The sequence below is a fragment of the Arvicanthis niloticus genome, chromosome 8, assembly GCF_011762505.2.
Source record: "Arvicanthis niloticus isolate mArvNil1 chromosome 8, mArvNil1.pat.X, whole genome shotgun sequence".
In the NCBI taxonomy this organism is placed as follows: domain Eukaryota; kingdom Metazoa; phylum Chordata; class Mammalia; order Rodentia; family Muridae; genus Arvicanthis; species Arvicanthis niloticus.
In genome coordinates, this window is record NC_047665.1 from 17815391 (window position 1) to 17831948 (window position 16558).

Sequence of the window (16558 nt, forward strand, 5' to 3'; positions counted from 1 at the left end):
GAAGCAGGAATACTGTCACAAATTCAAGTCATGTCTGGGCTTCAGAGTAAGAAGACCCTGTCACAAAAAAGTGTGGGGGTTGGGTGAAAGACAGAAGAAGAAGAAGGTAGGCAGAGAAGGAATGAGGGAGCAAGAAAAGAAGACAAGAAGCAAGAAAAGGAGAAAGGGAGGAGGAGGAGAGGGAGGGAAGAAGGGAAGGAGGGAGGGAGAGAAGGAGGGAAGAAGGGATAGAGGGAGGGAGGAAGCAAAAAATTATCTCTGTGGACACAAAGGCCTTCTCCCTTTCCAGTCCAATGTGAATTCCCTGAGAAAGCGCAGGTGCTCACACATGTGACTGACTGAAGCTAGCCCCAGCTCTTTTCTTAAGCTGCATACAGCCTCTGTCCTGGAATCAGCAGTGATGCTGGTGGAGGAGAGCAGAAACAGGAAACACCCCCTTTCCTTCACACTGTTGGAAATAATCACAAGAAAAAATAAATTATCGATCCCACACACTCAAGAATGAGGCAGAACTTATTTTATTTAAATCAATCGGGGCAAATAATTTATTTACTTTTTAAACAAAAGAATGCTTGCAAAGCCAGAATGGGGAGGCCTTGCTACGTGACCATGGAAAGACCAGGTCACTGCTGTAGCCCATGACTCTGTCTTGCTGCCTACCCCCCCTCCCTGATGCCTTTCCTCCCACTAAATACACTCTAGATTCTGCATGAGAGAACTCACTGCTTTTACCTCTTTCCTCCCCAATTTATCCTTTCTTCTATCCGTGCTTTAACAGCCATTAAAGACAACCCCCCCACACACACATGGTATCTTTCAGCTAGTACTTACTGAATGCACACTACACCAAGTGGTTAGTATACATTGAATTATCACCTGCGGAGTGGCTGCTATTGACCCGTTCTAAGGTGAGAAGACTGAGGTAGGAGTCACGTATGCTGTGACTCACTGTCCTCCCTCTCCCATGAGATCTAAGTGATACAGTCATATCAAAACATAGTACTCTGGCCATGACCCTGTGAAAATAATCCATAACCATTAGCATAAATATAGTTCTCAAGTGCATGTCGGTCTGAGAGGAACGATAAAGTGATGTTGGTGTATCCAAGGGGAAAACTCCTGACCTGTGATTGAGCTATGAGGCTGAAATTCAGGAAAGACAATGTATTTATGATAGTATTATATTGTCAATAGATGATAGAGATGATAGATAAATGATAGGTTATAGATAGATAGATAGATAGATAGATAGATAGACAGACTGACTGACTGGAAGTAATAAACCACCTCATTTTCATGACCTGGCATTCTCAAAAACACTCTTCTGTCATGTTCACATACAGACGCTGATTGGCTGTCAGAGTGCTCCCACACTTTGCTCCCAGGGGTTCATAGGCTGCAGATTTGCTTCTCATGGTGATGGTGTCAGGAGATGGTATGGCACTTAAACAGACAGGGGCTAGTGAGAGGTCCTGCTTTACTGGGGCCCTGACTGGGAAATGGAGAGCTGGTTTCCTGGAAAGAGTTGTGATTCAGACTTCACCAGAGTCCAAACCGATGGGGCTGCCAGACAGACCTTAGACTTCCAGCCTCCAAAACCGTGGGCTGAATGAACCTCTTTTCTTCAGGCACATCATTAGAGTAACACTAGGTGGACCGATATGCACATTTTCCAAGGTCACAGTGCTAATAAGGAAGATGAGCCTTGCAAACAGGAGCTGTCACTTTTTTACGATTCTATTTGTTGAACATCTTACCGCCTGTTCAAACTGCAGTCGTTGAATTACGCCGTCATCCTTTGTGGTCTTTCCTTTGCTCTTAAAGCCTCCAACACAGTCGATACCTAGCCAGATTTTGTGCTTGTCTAATGCCGTGGAAATTCCAGCCAGACTGTGGGCATGGCACAGCGCAAAAGAGAAAAAGGACAAATTTAATTTATAATGAGTAATTGTGTCAAGACTGTTCAAATAAGTCCAAAAGCTTCTGTTTATACCCCAGGAATAAATAACACTACAGACAAGAGCAGATTTAAAATATCAAACATTTGGATTTTGTGTCTGAATACAGATGTAATTGACCATTTGTTATGCAGAGTTTTATTCCAGTTTGAAACACACAGTATATGTATGTGTGTGTGTGTTTCTGTGAGTATATGCATGTGTGCGTTTCTGTATGTGTATGTGTGTATATCTGTGAGTATAGTATGTGTGCATGTATATCTGTATGTCAGTATATTTATGGCTATACACATATGCACACAGAATGTTTTGTAGAAGATGGTTTTGAAGACCTGGTAAGCTTCTGAACTGAGATTTGAGGTGTCTCATTAAGGGAAGTGAGGCAGGAACCTTCTAATTAGAAGATGCTCCACCAAGCATCTTCTAGAGTTGACTGGTACTTATGATGTACTTTGTTACCTTGGGAAAGCTTAGGCAGACAATGAGGACATTTTAACACAGATGAAAATAGAGACCAAGTGAAAGCCAGAAAGAGGCAAGCCCTTCCCAGGAGGTAACAGCAGCTGCTGATATTCCTAGGGCTTCCCACCCTCCAGCCCTGACCAGTCTTTTTTCTTCTGTGTGAACTTACAGCAAGCTAGCACTTGTATTGAGCATGGGTTAGCACTGGTATTGTTCCCACTTCAGAGATGAGAAAACTGAGGCACCAGAGACTAACGTTCAGCAGGGGCATCAAGTCAGCCAGTGTTAACAATTCACACAATCTGGACTCTTAGTGTCTTCCCTCTGTAGTGGCAACAGGATGTTTGATAACTGAAAGCAGAATGTTACTTGAAGTGACCCGGCACTCTTTGTGTCCTGGGCATCACCTCATCCCACACAATTCTCTTAACAGCTTGGGCTGATGACCGTCTCCGTGTTCATCCTCCGTATGTATGTCTGTCTTGAGCATGCTTAGCACATATGTGCATGTGACTGATGTGTCTCATGTGCCATCTGCCTTGCTCTAGGCAGAGTTATCTCGTGCCCCTGGAAATCACCAAGTACATTAGGCCTACTGACCAGTGAACTCCAAGGACCCACCTTGCTGTTCCTACCTAGTGCTAGGATTACAGGCATGTGACTCCACACCAGGATCTTAATACGACTTCTGGCAGATGACACTCGGGAGCTCGTGCTTGTAAGGCAAGGACTTTGCTGCCTACGCTGTCTCCTTGGCCCATCTCCACTTTCTTTCTTCTTATTATTAAATGTGTATTGTGCTTGCCTGCTTGTCTGTGTGTGCACTATATGTATGCAGGTGCTCACAGGCCAGAAGAGGGCATCAGAACCTCTGAATGAAATTGCAGGCAGGTAAGCTGCCCAATGTGGATTCTTGAAACCAACCTGGGTCCCCAGTAAGAACAATGAATGCTCTTAAGCATCGATCCATCTCTCCATTTTCTTAAAGAGCAAAGTAAACCTTACAATACTGAATGATTTCTTCTAAAGGCACCAATTGCCAAAGCCCCGAAGCTAGGAAGCTAGCCCAGGTCTTATGTAACACAAAGCTAGCCATGTATTTCAAGCCACGAGTAAGCACTACGGTTTCCAGAGTGAGTCTCAAGTGCAAGGATTTAGCAAGGCATTTCTCCCTCTAGTCTCTGATAGGCTCATCATCCGACAGTCTTACCACTGCACAGCTAAGGGTTTCAGAGTGGAGTATCCCCTTCTTCCATGAGACACCAGTACTGAAAACTAGGCTGAAGACTATATAAATACTCTGACATCTCCCATGTAGTGCAGTCATTGTGACAGTGTACCTAGATCAGAGGACATCTCCATTCATCCAGGAAGAATGTAGATTTTTGATTGTTGAATGAATACTGAATGGAGTTAATGATACGCGGCCAGGGTGAAGACGAGCGGTTGGCAGGCGAACACTGTAGATTTCTGGGAGCTAGTTCAAACATCCTTAATGTTCTCTTGGCTTCATGTGGTCCTGCATGTGAGCCCCGGGAGAGGCTGCCATAATTGTTCTGCTTTCTGATTGAAAACAGCTGCAGGTAGCGGGTCAGCCCATTGTCGGTTTTGCTGGTGATTGGAAACGACCCAGGCATCGCAGGCTCCACTCTGCAGCCTCGCTCTGAAATGAACGGAGGTAGAAAGTAGGTTTTGCACTTGCTGAGCTTTTCAAAACGAACCATTCATCTTCCGAGGGTCAGAACGCAGCCATCCATTCACAGAAGTGTGAATCATACGCCCCCGCCCCCACCCCCACCCCTGATTCTAAAGCAAACGTTTGTTTCAGAGAGAATTCTTACCTTGGCGGGTTTTTACAGCTACCCTTTCTCCACTTGATTTAGGCTGGTTTCAATAAAACTGTTGTCTTTGTAACAGCTTGTTCCTTCCCATAAATCTAAAGGCTTCTGAAGCGTTTCAGTAAGATTGGTGCTAAGAGGGTGATGGTGTCAGATCCTCCTGAAAGGGCCCCAGCAACAGCACCTCGGACAGTCTACCGCACTGCCTGATCTGGCACTGCCTGATCTGGGCCGTCTCAAGGTCATCATTTCACTAGTGGGTCCGTGTTAGAAAGGGAATTTCCACGGCAGATTCTTTAGAGGTGCAGCTTTTTGTGACCTCCAGATTGTCATCCAGCATGGTACCACAGTTAGAATCCACAGATCCATCCATCCGCTAGAGAGGGTAAAACAGGGTACCCACAAAGACCGGAGTCACAACATCCGGTTGGTGCCTGAGGCGGGGTTTACACTGCCATGAACATCCAGAACCAAGGAAGACCGGGGTGGAAATAGCTCTGCCGAGATCTCTGGAGTTGTTACGAAAGGATGTAATAGTAGACAGGGACCTGCTGTGGGCAAATGCATGTGTGTGCATGCGCATGCGCGATATATATGTGGCCTATGAGAACACGTGCCACAGAAGGCATCAGAGGGCAGAAGGCAGCTCTGTGAAGTCAGCTCTCCCTTGCATTTTCTAGTGGATTTCCAGGATGGAACTTGGGCTGCCGTACTTGTACAGCAAGTACTTTTACCCACTGAGTCATCTTGCCAGCCCTGTGTCAGTTTTTAGTGGGTTTTGGTTTTGGGGGATGCCCTCAAAGCTCAGCCATGAGATACAGACAAATTCTACAGGTATTCTGGGAACTGTGTGGCTGCACAGAATCGAGGTAGTGGGCAAGGCTTTGGTGTCATTCAAAAACAATTACCATTTGTTCACGAAGTATTGCAACCATAAAGTGTCCGTTCTCCACAGCCCCTGCTGAATGTTACCGTTATTGGGTAGTGCTTGTAAGTCAAACCAGATAACGCTCTTTTGGGTATGGCTCCTTTCCCTTGGCATGATGGCTCCTCGGTCTCTGCGTTGATGGACATTTGGGTTGGCACACTGATTCTGGCTATTATAAACAACGTTGCTGTGAACATTGGGTTTCCAGTGTCTAATTGAGTTGATTTCTTTGAATGGTTTTTAGGCACTATACTAGTTACTTGTCCTGTCACTGGTACAAAATGCCTGACGAAAGCACAGTCCGCCATGGAAAGGAAGGCAGAGAAGTTCCAGCCATGGCAACAGGAGCGTGAGGCAGCTGGTCACATGATTCACACTCAGGAAGCTGGGCCAGATGAGTGCTGGTCCTTAGCTGACTGCCTCTTCCTTTTCCTTCTCAGTCATCTTGAGACCCTAGACCATGGAAAGATGCCACCCACATTTGGTCTGGGTTGTCCTTCCTCACTTAAACCTCTCTGGAAGCAGACACAGAGAAAGGTGTCTCCTAAGTAGTTCCATATCCAGTAAGTTGACAATGAAGACTAACACCACCAGAGGTATTCCATAGAAGCAGAGTTGCTAGATTATGGAACAAGTCTGTGTTTAACTCTTTAGAGACTGACAAACTATGTCTTAGCGTCAGGAACCCTTGGAATTCTCCTCATTCTCACCAGCAGTTGTTATTTTTCCCATCTCTGTTTTGTTTGTTTGTCCTTGTTTGTTAATGTGGTTGTTCAATACAATCTTAATGGATCTTACTGGCCCCTCGCTAGTGGACATGTCAGTTCATCTTTAAAGTTCGGTCAGAGAGATGAGAAGGCTTTGTTAGTGTTGGCCGGCGGGATGGAGATAGTTGGCAGTTACATTTAAAGTTGCTGAGACGTACTGTAAGGAATGGTGGGGTTTAAAGGCAACCCGGAGGCGTTTTGAGTCATGGGTTCCCACTTCTGGCCACCCATCAGGATCACCTGGTGTATGCCTTTTACATTCCGGTAGTTGGGCTAGGGAGCCGTTGGACTCAGTCAATGAAATGCAAAGGTTTGAGTTTGATCCCCAGAACCCAAATAAAAACGCCAAGCATTGAGGTGCACACTGACAGAACTGGGGTGGGGAAGGGGACGGAGCTGGGACAGGAGAATCCCTGGGGAATCACTGGCCAGATGACCAGCCTACTTGGTGACTTCTGGGCCAGCCAAAGTACAAGTCTTTAAAATGGAAATGGGAAAGGAACCCCAGAGGTTGCATTCTGGCCCATATACACATAGCTGTACACATGTGCATATGCACATACACAAACAAACATGAGTAAATACATGAGCACACAAATAAATTCCTATTGTAGTCCCCACCCCAGGTATTCTGATGGCAGCTGTCCCAGAGTGGATAGAGCATTGGACTTGTGTTTACAAGTTCCTCTGGGAGTGTAATGTGCAGCTAACATTTAGTTCCAGATTCTGCACACAAGGAGGCTATGGCCTAACACTAAGGCTCCAAGCCTATATTGTCTCTCAGGGCTATGTTCCATGTGTTCATCACTGAGCAAGATCACAGGCTCAGTGGACCTTGTATCAGGCACGTATGCAGTTTCCTGTGTGTATGCGTATGCATATGTGTATGTGAAAAGTACATCCTCACACTTCTGGAGAACCAAGGGTTAGAACTGTCTAACGCGCACCCCCGAGCCTTGCATCTGTGGAAGATAAAACACGAGACGCAGAGATCGGGTAGTTACTGCAAAACGAGGACTTTTACTCTTTTGTATCACACACGTGGAAAACGCAGAAGGGCTGAGCTGTGGAAGGGGCCTGGCTTAAATACAGTCTAGAGTGACTTATTCACTTCTGATTGGCTGTTCGCTCACCACCCAATATTCAGTGACTTTGGCAGGCTCTCTGCCTTGCATCTGCACAGATAATTGTTTCTAGCGCCAACTTGGGGTGGCAAATTATATTGCGGCTTCCTACAGTGTCCGGTTTTCTGTGTTCGGATGTTCAGTGTCCTATGACTGTGGAAAATTTCTAGGTGCATTGGTTATACTGAACAGATAGAGAGTGTCACGTCAGGATCAAGTTGCCTGATGCATTGCCCGAGTTTCTCCAACACTGTGAACAGGCACCTCCTACTGTGGAGCTCCCACCCAAGCGTGATCACACTGGCTAATATAAACCCTGCTAGGTATGTCTCACATTTCTGTAACTAAAATACCCAGCCAAAATCAACTGAAGAAGGAAGGTCTCTTGTAGTGGGGAAGATGTTAAAGTAGGCGCAGGAGCTGGTCTTATCCCAGGTTCATGGTCAGGGCAGTGGCAAGCCCAGAGGAAGAGGGTCAGGGTATAAAACCTAAAGTCTGTTACCCATGTACTTTAGTGGGGGTCTCCCTCTCCCTAAAGGTCCCACAACCTTCCCAAACAACACCACCAGCTTTACTCCAGGTGCTTGAACCCAAGTACCCATGAATCAGCACTTCTTGTCAGACCTTATCAGATGCCAGCTTCATTCATACCTGCCACGACTAACCCATACCTGTCATGACAAACTCATACCTGTCACAACTAATTCATACCTGCCATGACTAACCCATACTTGCCATGACTAACTCATACCTGCCTTGACTAACCCCTACCTGCCATGACTAACCCATACTTGCAATAGTGACAGTGGTCATTCTTCAGAGCAGAGCCCTCCCCACTGACCTTCTCCTATTGCCCAACACTGTTGCTTTAGGGGTTGCATTTCTAAAATGTGAACCTCCAGGTTTCACACAAACCATACTACCCATAGCCTAGAAAACCACACAGAACGGAAACCAGTATATGACCACCCTTTATTGAGAGTTGGCAAATGAACTTAAGAATTATCTGGAAGTTTCCCATCAAGGGCCAAGGATACCTTAAATCCCTCCCAGAATGCTTTAGTTCCTTTTAAAAAAAATCTTCTAATTTGATAGAGATTTTTACATCCTCAACTCTTAGAAGTCTTGGTCCATCTTAACTTCAGGAAGTACAGCCCCCTGGTGGCCCATATTGCAGGATACAGGATATACCTGTCAGGGCACTTAGCTTACTGGCGTGCAGAGAAGCATCAAGAGCGTGCATGTGTGAGTCTGCTGGCAGCCCTCCCTGTAGGGGAAGGAGATTCTCCATCTCCCCACAATGCCTTTTGGGAATTACTCATCCAAAAAGTATAAAAGAGAAGACAGAATCAGACCAGGAACATTGAGCTTAACACTTGCCAAGAAATGTCACACTTGAATTTCACGTCCAGCCCTTCTGAGTATTCTCCCTGTGTGAAATCACTCTCAGTTTTTTTTTGGAGTGAATGGAATCCAGGCTTGGGAATGATTATAAATGCAGCCCTGTCTGTTAGGCAAAGAAAGGCAATACACTTTCAAATAGCCATGCAGATGGGAGAAAAAGAAAAGCCCAGCTGTTTGACGGGCTGGGTAGTTAGAAAGGGGAAGGTTGATGTCATCACAGGACCAGGAAACCCAGGCAACAGAGAACGGCGGCTGATTGCTGGGAAACAGTGAAGGGATGTCTGCGGAATCCTATGTATGATGGTTATCATTGATCGAGCATGGACATTATGCCAGGCTCTGTGCAAATCAGTGTCCCCCCTTTCAATCAGCAGAGAAATCACTGATAGAATTACATGTTGGATAAGTAATTATCTCCTTAAAGGTGAATGTATAATTCAAGTAAAATAAAAGTTACATTAGGAGGAAAGGAAGTTTTAGAAGATTATGTAGTCAGGTAGAAGTAAAGCTAGAATTGGAATCTGCCCTTTCCTTGACCTTACACCACCATTTGCCATGTCCCTTGTCATTACACCGCAGCCTGTTCTTGAACATCTTTGGGTCCTTCTTCATCAGTAGCAGCCACATGTGATGGGACACATCAGCAATCTCAGCATTTGTGGGAATAAGGAGAACCAGGTCAGCCTGAACAACAGGAAAACCTGTCATGGGGGGAGGGTGGAGATGGGAGACAGAAAGACAGGAAGAGACAGTCAAATCACATCTGTATCACCTTCCTATTATTAATAACAATAACATTAACATTTTGTATTGATATTCTGTGGAGAAATGCTTCCTGCACTCTACAGGAAGCTATGTTACAGGACATTGTCAAGAGCTGAACACAGCAGGGTCACTTCCTCCCCGTTCTGGCAACACTGCCCTGATCAGTTGTTGCCTTGTCCCAGCAGCCTCGGGGCTGTAGCCACATGGAAGGCCACCATTTCCCTGTCCTTAAAACAGTTTGCATTAGACCAGATCAAGATCCCTGAAGGTCCCCGTGACTCTTCCCAGCCATCCAGCCCAAGTGGCAGATCACCAGCCATGCAGGCATCTCAGGGAGCTGTTCTGGCACAAGGGGCACTGGGAAGCTGAACAGTTTTTGCTTAAGCACTGAAACCAGGAAAAGTCCCGACAGAAAGGCATTTCCAGCTTTTCTCAAAGACTCTGACTCAACCTCCGTGGGACAATTCTCTGAGACCTGTTTGGATCCAGATGGTCATCTTCCTGTCTTGAGCCTTTCCAGGAATTCCAGCGCGTGGGCAGGCAGCCAGAGGACACTGGCCACACTGAGCTCCAGCCATTCTCCATGTGAGCAGCTTCTGCAGATGTCCACCCTGTCCCCTCCATTTTGGTCCAGACATGCTCCCGGGCTCATGAGAGCCAGGGACATGTGTAGTGTATCCACACCATAAGACAGCTGTTGAGATGTTTCCAGACCCCCACCCCCACCCAGTGTTCTTTATCACCACATGGGCCGAAATGGCATTGAGCCTAAGGACAGCTTCATCCAAGCCTTCATGAAGACTGCCTCTCCGTCATACTGACACATACTAGCAAATAGTATGTCCCACGGAAAGACAAACAGGGCAAGGCTTAGGCTACCTGCCTATCAAGGACATCAAGACAAGGGAGCCATCCCACCAGTTTGTTATCCAATACCAACTGGTCAGCTCCCAAAACATCAGTATGAGTAACAGTATATAAACTGAGCAGGTTATATTTAGGGATATATATGTATCAGACATACAGATACATGCATGCAATAGCTGATGGTGGAAAAGAGAGGCCATGCGTTTGAGAGCAAGAGGGAATATATGAGACGGTTTAGAGGGAAGAAAGGGGGTGGGTGGTGGGATGCAATTATATTATCTCAAAAAGGGAAAGGGGGGGAAGGCCAACCACCCAGAGCATCTAAGGAACCCTTCACCATGGCTGGCTATCCTAAAGGCTTTTAATCAGAAGGACCACTCTGCCCTAAACATAGCTTCTCTTAGCTATTGTGCACCCAAATGGGACTTCTGCTATTTAGAGAGGCTTTAAATGTTTTAATCATGTCAAGTGTTAAATTCAGTCATATTCATTATCCCCCCCAAAAAAATTTTTGGGTGCCTTCAAATATGCACCCCCCAAAAAAAGTGTCCACGTTGTTAAACAATAGGCCTCCTTTCCTCTGCTTCACCTTGACCGACACCCCCACTGCCCGACACCCCCACCGACCCCCAAGGCTACCGCCATTTGTCATACGGCCTCCCAGCCTCGCTTTTCCTCAAAGGCACCACACTGTGCAGCTGCCTCCAGCTAAGGAGGGTCTGTGTAGGATGCACACTGAAACTCAGGCCTTCTTTCTCTTTCTAGGCTGCTTCTATTGTTTTGGGACTGAGTCTTGCAGCCTCCAATTCCACAGTGCTGGGTTTACAGGTGTGAGCCTGCACACCTAGCCTGGGTATGCCAGACACGCAGAGAGCTTGCCTAGAAGACATGCTGTTGCCCCACTAGGGAAGGAGTTACAGTGGCCCAAGTCACACTGAGCTTGGGGGCTGGGTCTGAGACATCAGCAGCCATATTGCTTGCCTAGGAAAGACAGTCTGGTTTCTCTTCTTTTGTCACCCCAATACATGACACTTAGTGTCACAAAAACTAAAGTCCTTGATCAGTTTTCATATAGTACAAGGTTTATTGGAACATTCTCAGCCCATTTATGTCTAGGCATTGTTTTTCCATTCAGCACACAGTGGGTGGGGAACCACTCTTTGTCAACACACTATTATAACAACAATGCTTCCAGCTGTAGAGTGTGTCATACATCACCACTGAGTTAGTTGAGTCCCAAACTTAATGCACACACCTGTAATCTCAACACTCAGAAGGGAGAGGCGGGAGAATTCGGAAGTCAAGGTCATCCTCAGCTACATTGCATATTTGTGAACCTACCTAGGCTACCTGAGATCCTGTCTCAAACAAATAAACAAACAAAAAACCAGTCCTAGACTTCTTAATTTAAACTATTCTTCACCCATAGTTCCTCAACTAAGCTAATTGAGCTATTAAAACCAAGGCTGGGCATTTATTTTTATTCTCATTAATCTTAATTTTCTTGGTTCTATGCCATCACTTCCAGCCTCTGAGGATATATTTGCATATTAATCACAACACACTAAATATCCCTTCCAGCCTTCTGCTACCTCTAAAAATGATAACCAAAACACTAATAAAATGCTGAACAGAGCAGAAGGAAGATAGTGCTGAGAAGACCCGTCCTGGGCCCTGTGCTGTCGCTGAGCAGCGAAGGCCCACTGAAGAGAGGGAAAGTGAAGAAAGTGGTTGGGGCATGAATACAGATCCACTTCCGCTGAGGCATGCCTGGGAATACAGATCCACTTCCGCTGAGGCAAGCCTGGGAATACTGATCCACTTCCGGCGAGGCAAGCCACGTCAGTCAACCCTGAGGATATCTAGTTAAGACAATTGCCTCATTCCTGGACACTCCAAGGATGTTAGGATTGGACTTGTTTTTCAAAGTTAACCAAACTGTCCTTAGCACACAGAATTTCTTCAGGTGATAAAATCAAATGGGAGGGCTCGAGGTGAGGATTTCAGGAAGTCTTACGGTATCCTCATGGCCTCTGTCATTACGCCAAGGATTCCATCTCCTAGGGGGGTTAGTATCCTTTATCCAAAGTGTTTGGGATAAGAAGTGTTCTTCATTCACTACCTTCTCAGTTTTAAGTACTTGTACATGTAAAATGAGATCTTAAGAACGGGACCCAAACGTGTGTTTGAGCTTTACTGATGGAGAAAATCATCTTCGTTTTATGTAATATTTTTAGTGAACCTACCTTGTGACTCCAATCCACCATGTGAGGCCAGGTGTGGAATTTCTCCCGTGTGTCCTGTGGCTGCTCACAGACTTGGGGATTTGTGGAACATTTTGTGTTTGGAATTTGCAGGTTTGTGGTGCTGAACCTGCCCTAACCCTGATGAGCCATCTACATTTCTTCCTCTTATTTGTGAAAGCCTGGGGGCTGGGGAGAGGGCGCGTCCAGCTCACTCACACCGAGAATGTCAGGAGTGTGTGTGTAGAAACAGCATCTCTACTTAATCCTCACCCTTGAAATGGGTTTTTTAAAGGCTGTATGTGTCAAATTCTAGAAGTGCCTTCTATTCCTAAGCAGCCAGTTGTTATTTACAGACCTTAAAATCAGTGGCCATCCATCTCCATAGAAGATGAAGATCCAGCACAGAAGAATCTTGCCACTTCTCAGCCAGAATAGTAGGGGAAAAAATGGAACCAACCGAGCAAAAGCATCATGTGACCTGTATAGAATGCATAATAGCCTAAAGACATGCCCAACCTGCAGAGACCACGGGTGACCCTTATACCTTTGAAGGTGGCCGATGCAAAATTATAAACTTACTTAAAACATCATCAGATTTATTTGGGGGAAAAATATTGTGGGAAAAAAAATCTCATTGAGCAGTTCTAAAGTGTGAACTTTATAGGTAACAATGCCATGTCACAATGTCAAACAGCTGGACAGACCTACAAACTTAAATCACGTTTCTGTATAGATTTTGAGATAATGAGAGTCACAAAAGAAAAAACTATTAGTATTTTGTGAAAAGAAGAAGACCAGTTAGGAGGGAAGGAAGGACAGAACTCAAAGATAGAATAAAATATAATGGTAACATGTGTAATGAAAATACCAGTGTGCTCCATGGTGCCCCTAGTGGTTTAGTGAGAATCCAGCAGGATCCAGTACCACTTTGTGGAAGATGCAGACATTTTTCAGAGAGCTAGTAGAACGGAGAAAAAACCCCATCACCTCCAATTGGCTGTCTTGCATGGTAAACACTCACATTTAGGAGAATGCCTAGAATGGTAGCAATCGGGTAGCCGTGGCCAGGAAAATCTCTTGAGTCCAGACAGCGTAGCAAGATCCCTCTTCTGTTAAAAATTGTCATTCTAAGCAGAGAGATGGCTCAGTGGAAAAAGGCATTGCCACCAAGCCTGACAACCTGAGTCAGAGTCTCCAAGACAAATGATAGACAGAGAGAACCAGCTGCACAGTGTTGTTGTTGGATTGCCACATGCATGCTGACAGCCCATGTCAATAATAATAATAATAATAATAATAATAATAATAATAATAATAAATGTCTTAGTTATAAACTTTTAAAATATAAGCAATTAAGATGGTGGCCTGAGATTTGCTTCAGTTCAGCCTGGGACACTCCTGCATCTTTATTAATTGCTTCATTCTTGTTTTATCAAAGCTAATTTCCAGCAAAGGTGCCGCTCTTTATCAGTGGATGCTATTTCAGGATGAGTTTGAATTTGTCAGCGGTGATATATGATGCTGAGAAATAGAGCTAAGCCGGAGAGTACTTACTTGCTGGGCATCCACAAGGTGATGGGTCTGATCCTTGGTCCTAAAAATAAATACATAGAGTTGATATCTCGTGTTAGTTCATTAGCAGAAGCTCAGCCCAGTTAGTATTCAGAGCTGAAGAGCCAGCCAGCCTCTATCAGATAAGTAGTATAAATAAATCCTTGTGCCTCTGAGAACCATTTCAGCCTTCATGGGAGCTTGCTGGTTTTGCATACTGCAGTCACGTGCTCAGACAGTTTTCTGTTTGCCTGTTGCTAAAGAGTCGACCTGAATGTGTTTGACATTTTACTTGGGTTTGAAAGGACTTTCATGCCCCCTGCGTTTTCTTCCCTCGAGCTGCCTTGAGCTAATTAACCTATTCCCTTGATGGCTGGGACTACTACTGTATGCAAATGCTCTCATTTCCTATTCTGACATATCACTCTTGCATGAACATCCCTAATGAAATCCTGCGGTGTTTTATGGGGCAGTGCACCTGTGCTGCCAGCAGGGGGCGCATGGACCGGTTCTCTGAGTAGACCTCAGCAATGATTAAATGATTATGTTTCCTTGCCAGCTGGTATGAGAAATCGGGAGTTGGACTGGAAAGATAGCTCAGTGGTTAAGAGTACTAGTTGTTCTTTGCAGAGGACCCAGGTTCAAGTCCCAACAACTCCACTTCCTAGGGATCTAATTTCCTCTTATGACTTCTGTGGGCAACAGGCACACATGTAGTACACAGGCAGGCAAAACACTCATACAGATAAAATAACTAAGTCTTTTTAAAGTTAGAGCTTAGTAGTCCTCTTTCTTAAGAGTAATTCTCCAAGTCTAGAGATAAAAGATTGGCATTGATTTTTTTTTAAGACAGCAAAAAATAACAATGCTTTTGACACTTTGGGGGTTTTATTTTAGTCTGTCCTTAATATGGATTTATAAATACTGGGTTTAAATGATGCTCTGTCCTCCTAATAGGAGAGAGTCCTCCAGAATAAGTTATTTAAAACATAATTCCATACCCACTTTCAGTTTTTCTACATCTTCAGGTACATGCTATTTTTAATTTCGTCAGCATGAATAACTTAAGTCTTTTGACTTCTTCCAGTCCCCATGTTTAGTGGTTGTCCAGTCAGTGTAAGGGGCCCTTTTCTTATTGAAATAACTCTGGTGTTCAGACACTGAATGTCCAAACCTCCACTTCCCTGTACACATTTGCATTCTCAGGTTCTATCTGCCTGATCCAACTCAGGAGGGAGGGGCAGCTTTTTGTGTCATTTGTCACTTTGCTCTGGTATTTCTTAGTGATGTTGAGACAAAACAAATGAGAGTTATTAAACCATCCTCACCCCTGCCCCAGGTGGAAATTGGAAAGTGGGGTCTGGAGAGTCTGTACTTACCACATAGTCACACAATCGTGAGGCCATGAGTTTGCACTTCCAAAACCTATGCAAAAGCTGAACAGAAGACCATGTGTCTATGACCCCAGCATTCCTCTGACTGTATGGATTCTGGACAAAAGAGAATACTTGAAAGCTTGCAGGCCAGCCGGCCTGGCTTACACAATAGTGATGAGACCCCCCCCCCCCCCCCGCAATCTCAAGCAAGGTGGAAGGTGAGAACCAACCCCTAAAGTTGTCCTTCAACTTCTGCATGCACATTGTGACATGCTAACACACACACACACACACACACTATAAACTGGATGAGAGCAGTTTGGAGTTGTGTGATACAAGGGTGAGGGGCTGAGCAAAGGGTTATTATGCTTCGCTGTGGATCTTGCTGTTGACTCAACACTGACACAGCTTGAATTGTTAAAGACAGAGCTGACAGTAGGAGTTTGGTTCTGTTTGGTAAAGGCTTAGAGTTTTCAGTTTTTGTTTGTTTGTTTCTTTGTCTGTTTGCCTGCTTCCTTACTTTTTCTTCCCCTTTAAACAGGGTTGTTTGTTTGTTTGTTTTGTTTTGTTTTTGTAGCTCAAGCTGGTCTGGAACTTACCATAAAGCCCAGGCTGGTCTACAAAGTCCCAATCTTCCTGCCCTGGCCTCCCACAGGCTGAGATTACAAACACTCATGACCATACCCAGTTTGGGGGCGGGGGGGTCCTGTTTTAAAGTCAGATCATAGGGAAAAGAATCTGAGAAGGAAATGTATTCAAGTCCCAACCCCAGAAACGCAGCTCCCCAAATAAGAGTCTGTGATATTGCTTCCCTCTGAAGCTTCTCCCTGTGGGCAGTACTCCTATCTCCTGCTGCTAGCATGTTTCACATTGGTCACCCTGGCAGTCTACCCCATGCCAGGTCAATGTTGTTCACACAAGGGTGGTGACACAGAATTCAGTGTCTCTATGAGGCTGAGACAGGGATTGCTCTGTAAGAGTTCCTGGCATCACTGCATGGCTGGGTTTGGACACGTGGTTGTGATTTGTCTGGCAAAGATTTCATCTCCTACTCATAGTGAGCAGGGCCCCGCCAGCCGGGGCAGGAGGAGGAGGAGAGGTGGGGAGAGAATATTCAGGGACAAACTTGGAAGAGAAGAAGGCACATGGATGAAGCAAGTGCCTAACTTTTATTAAGGAAACTTTCAAAGCCTTGGTTCTGTTTCACTTACATATTCATGTACTTACTTATGCATCATTTTTATGAGACTGCATTTTATATTGTAGCACATG

The 16558-nt window shown here is 45.2% G+C and overlaps 1 protein-coding gene and 2 long non-coding RNA genes across 20 annotated transcripts in view; 1 reads left to right on the forward strand and 2 right to left on the reverse strand.

Annotated features, from left to right (window-relative positions):
- Positions 1–16558, forward strand: part of Atxn1 (ataxin 1) — a 410394-nt gene that overhangs the window by 372012 nt on the left and 21824 nt on the right. The window lies entirely within an intron of this gene.
- Positions 357–4614, reverse strand: LOC143443281 (uncharacterized). The gene is made up of 3 exons (XR_013112104.1): positions 4262–4614; positions 3761–4083; positions 357–1890 (listed from the first exon to the last, which is right to left on the reverse strand). It is a non-coding gene; the product is annotated as an uncharacterized LOC143443281 (long non-coding RNA).
- Positions 6904–15437, reverse strand: LOC143443282 (uncharacterized). Its single transcript, XR_013112105.1, has 3 exons — positions 15290–15437; positions 13914–13953; positions 6904–9182 (listed from the first exon to the last, which is right to left on the reverse strand). It is a non-coding gene; the product is annotated as an uncharacterized LOC143443282 (long non-coding RNA).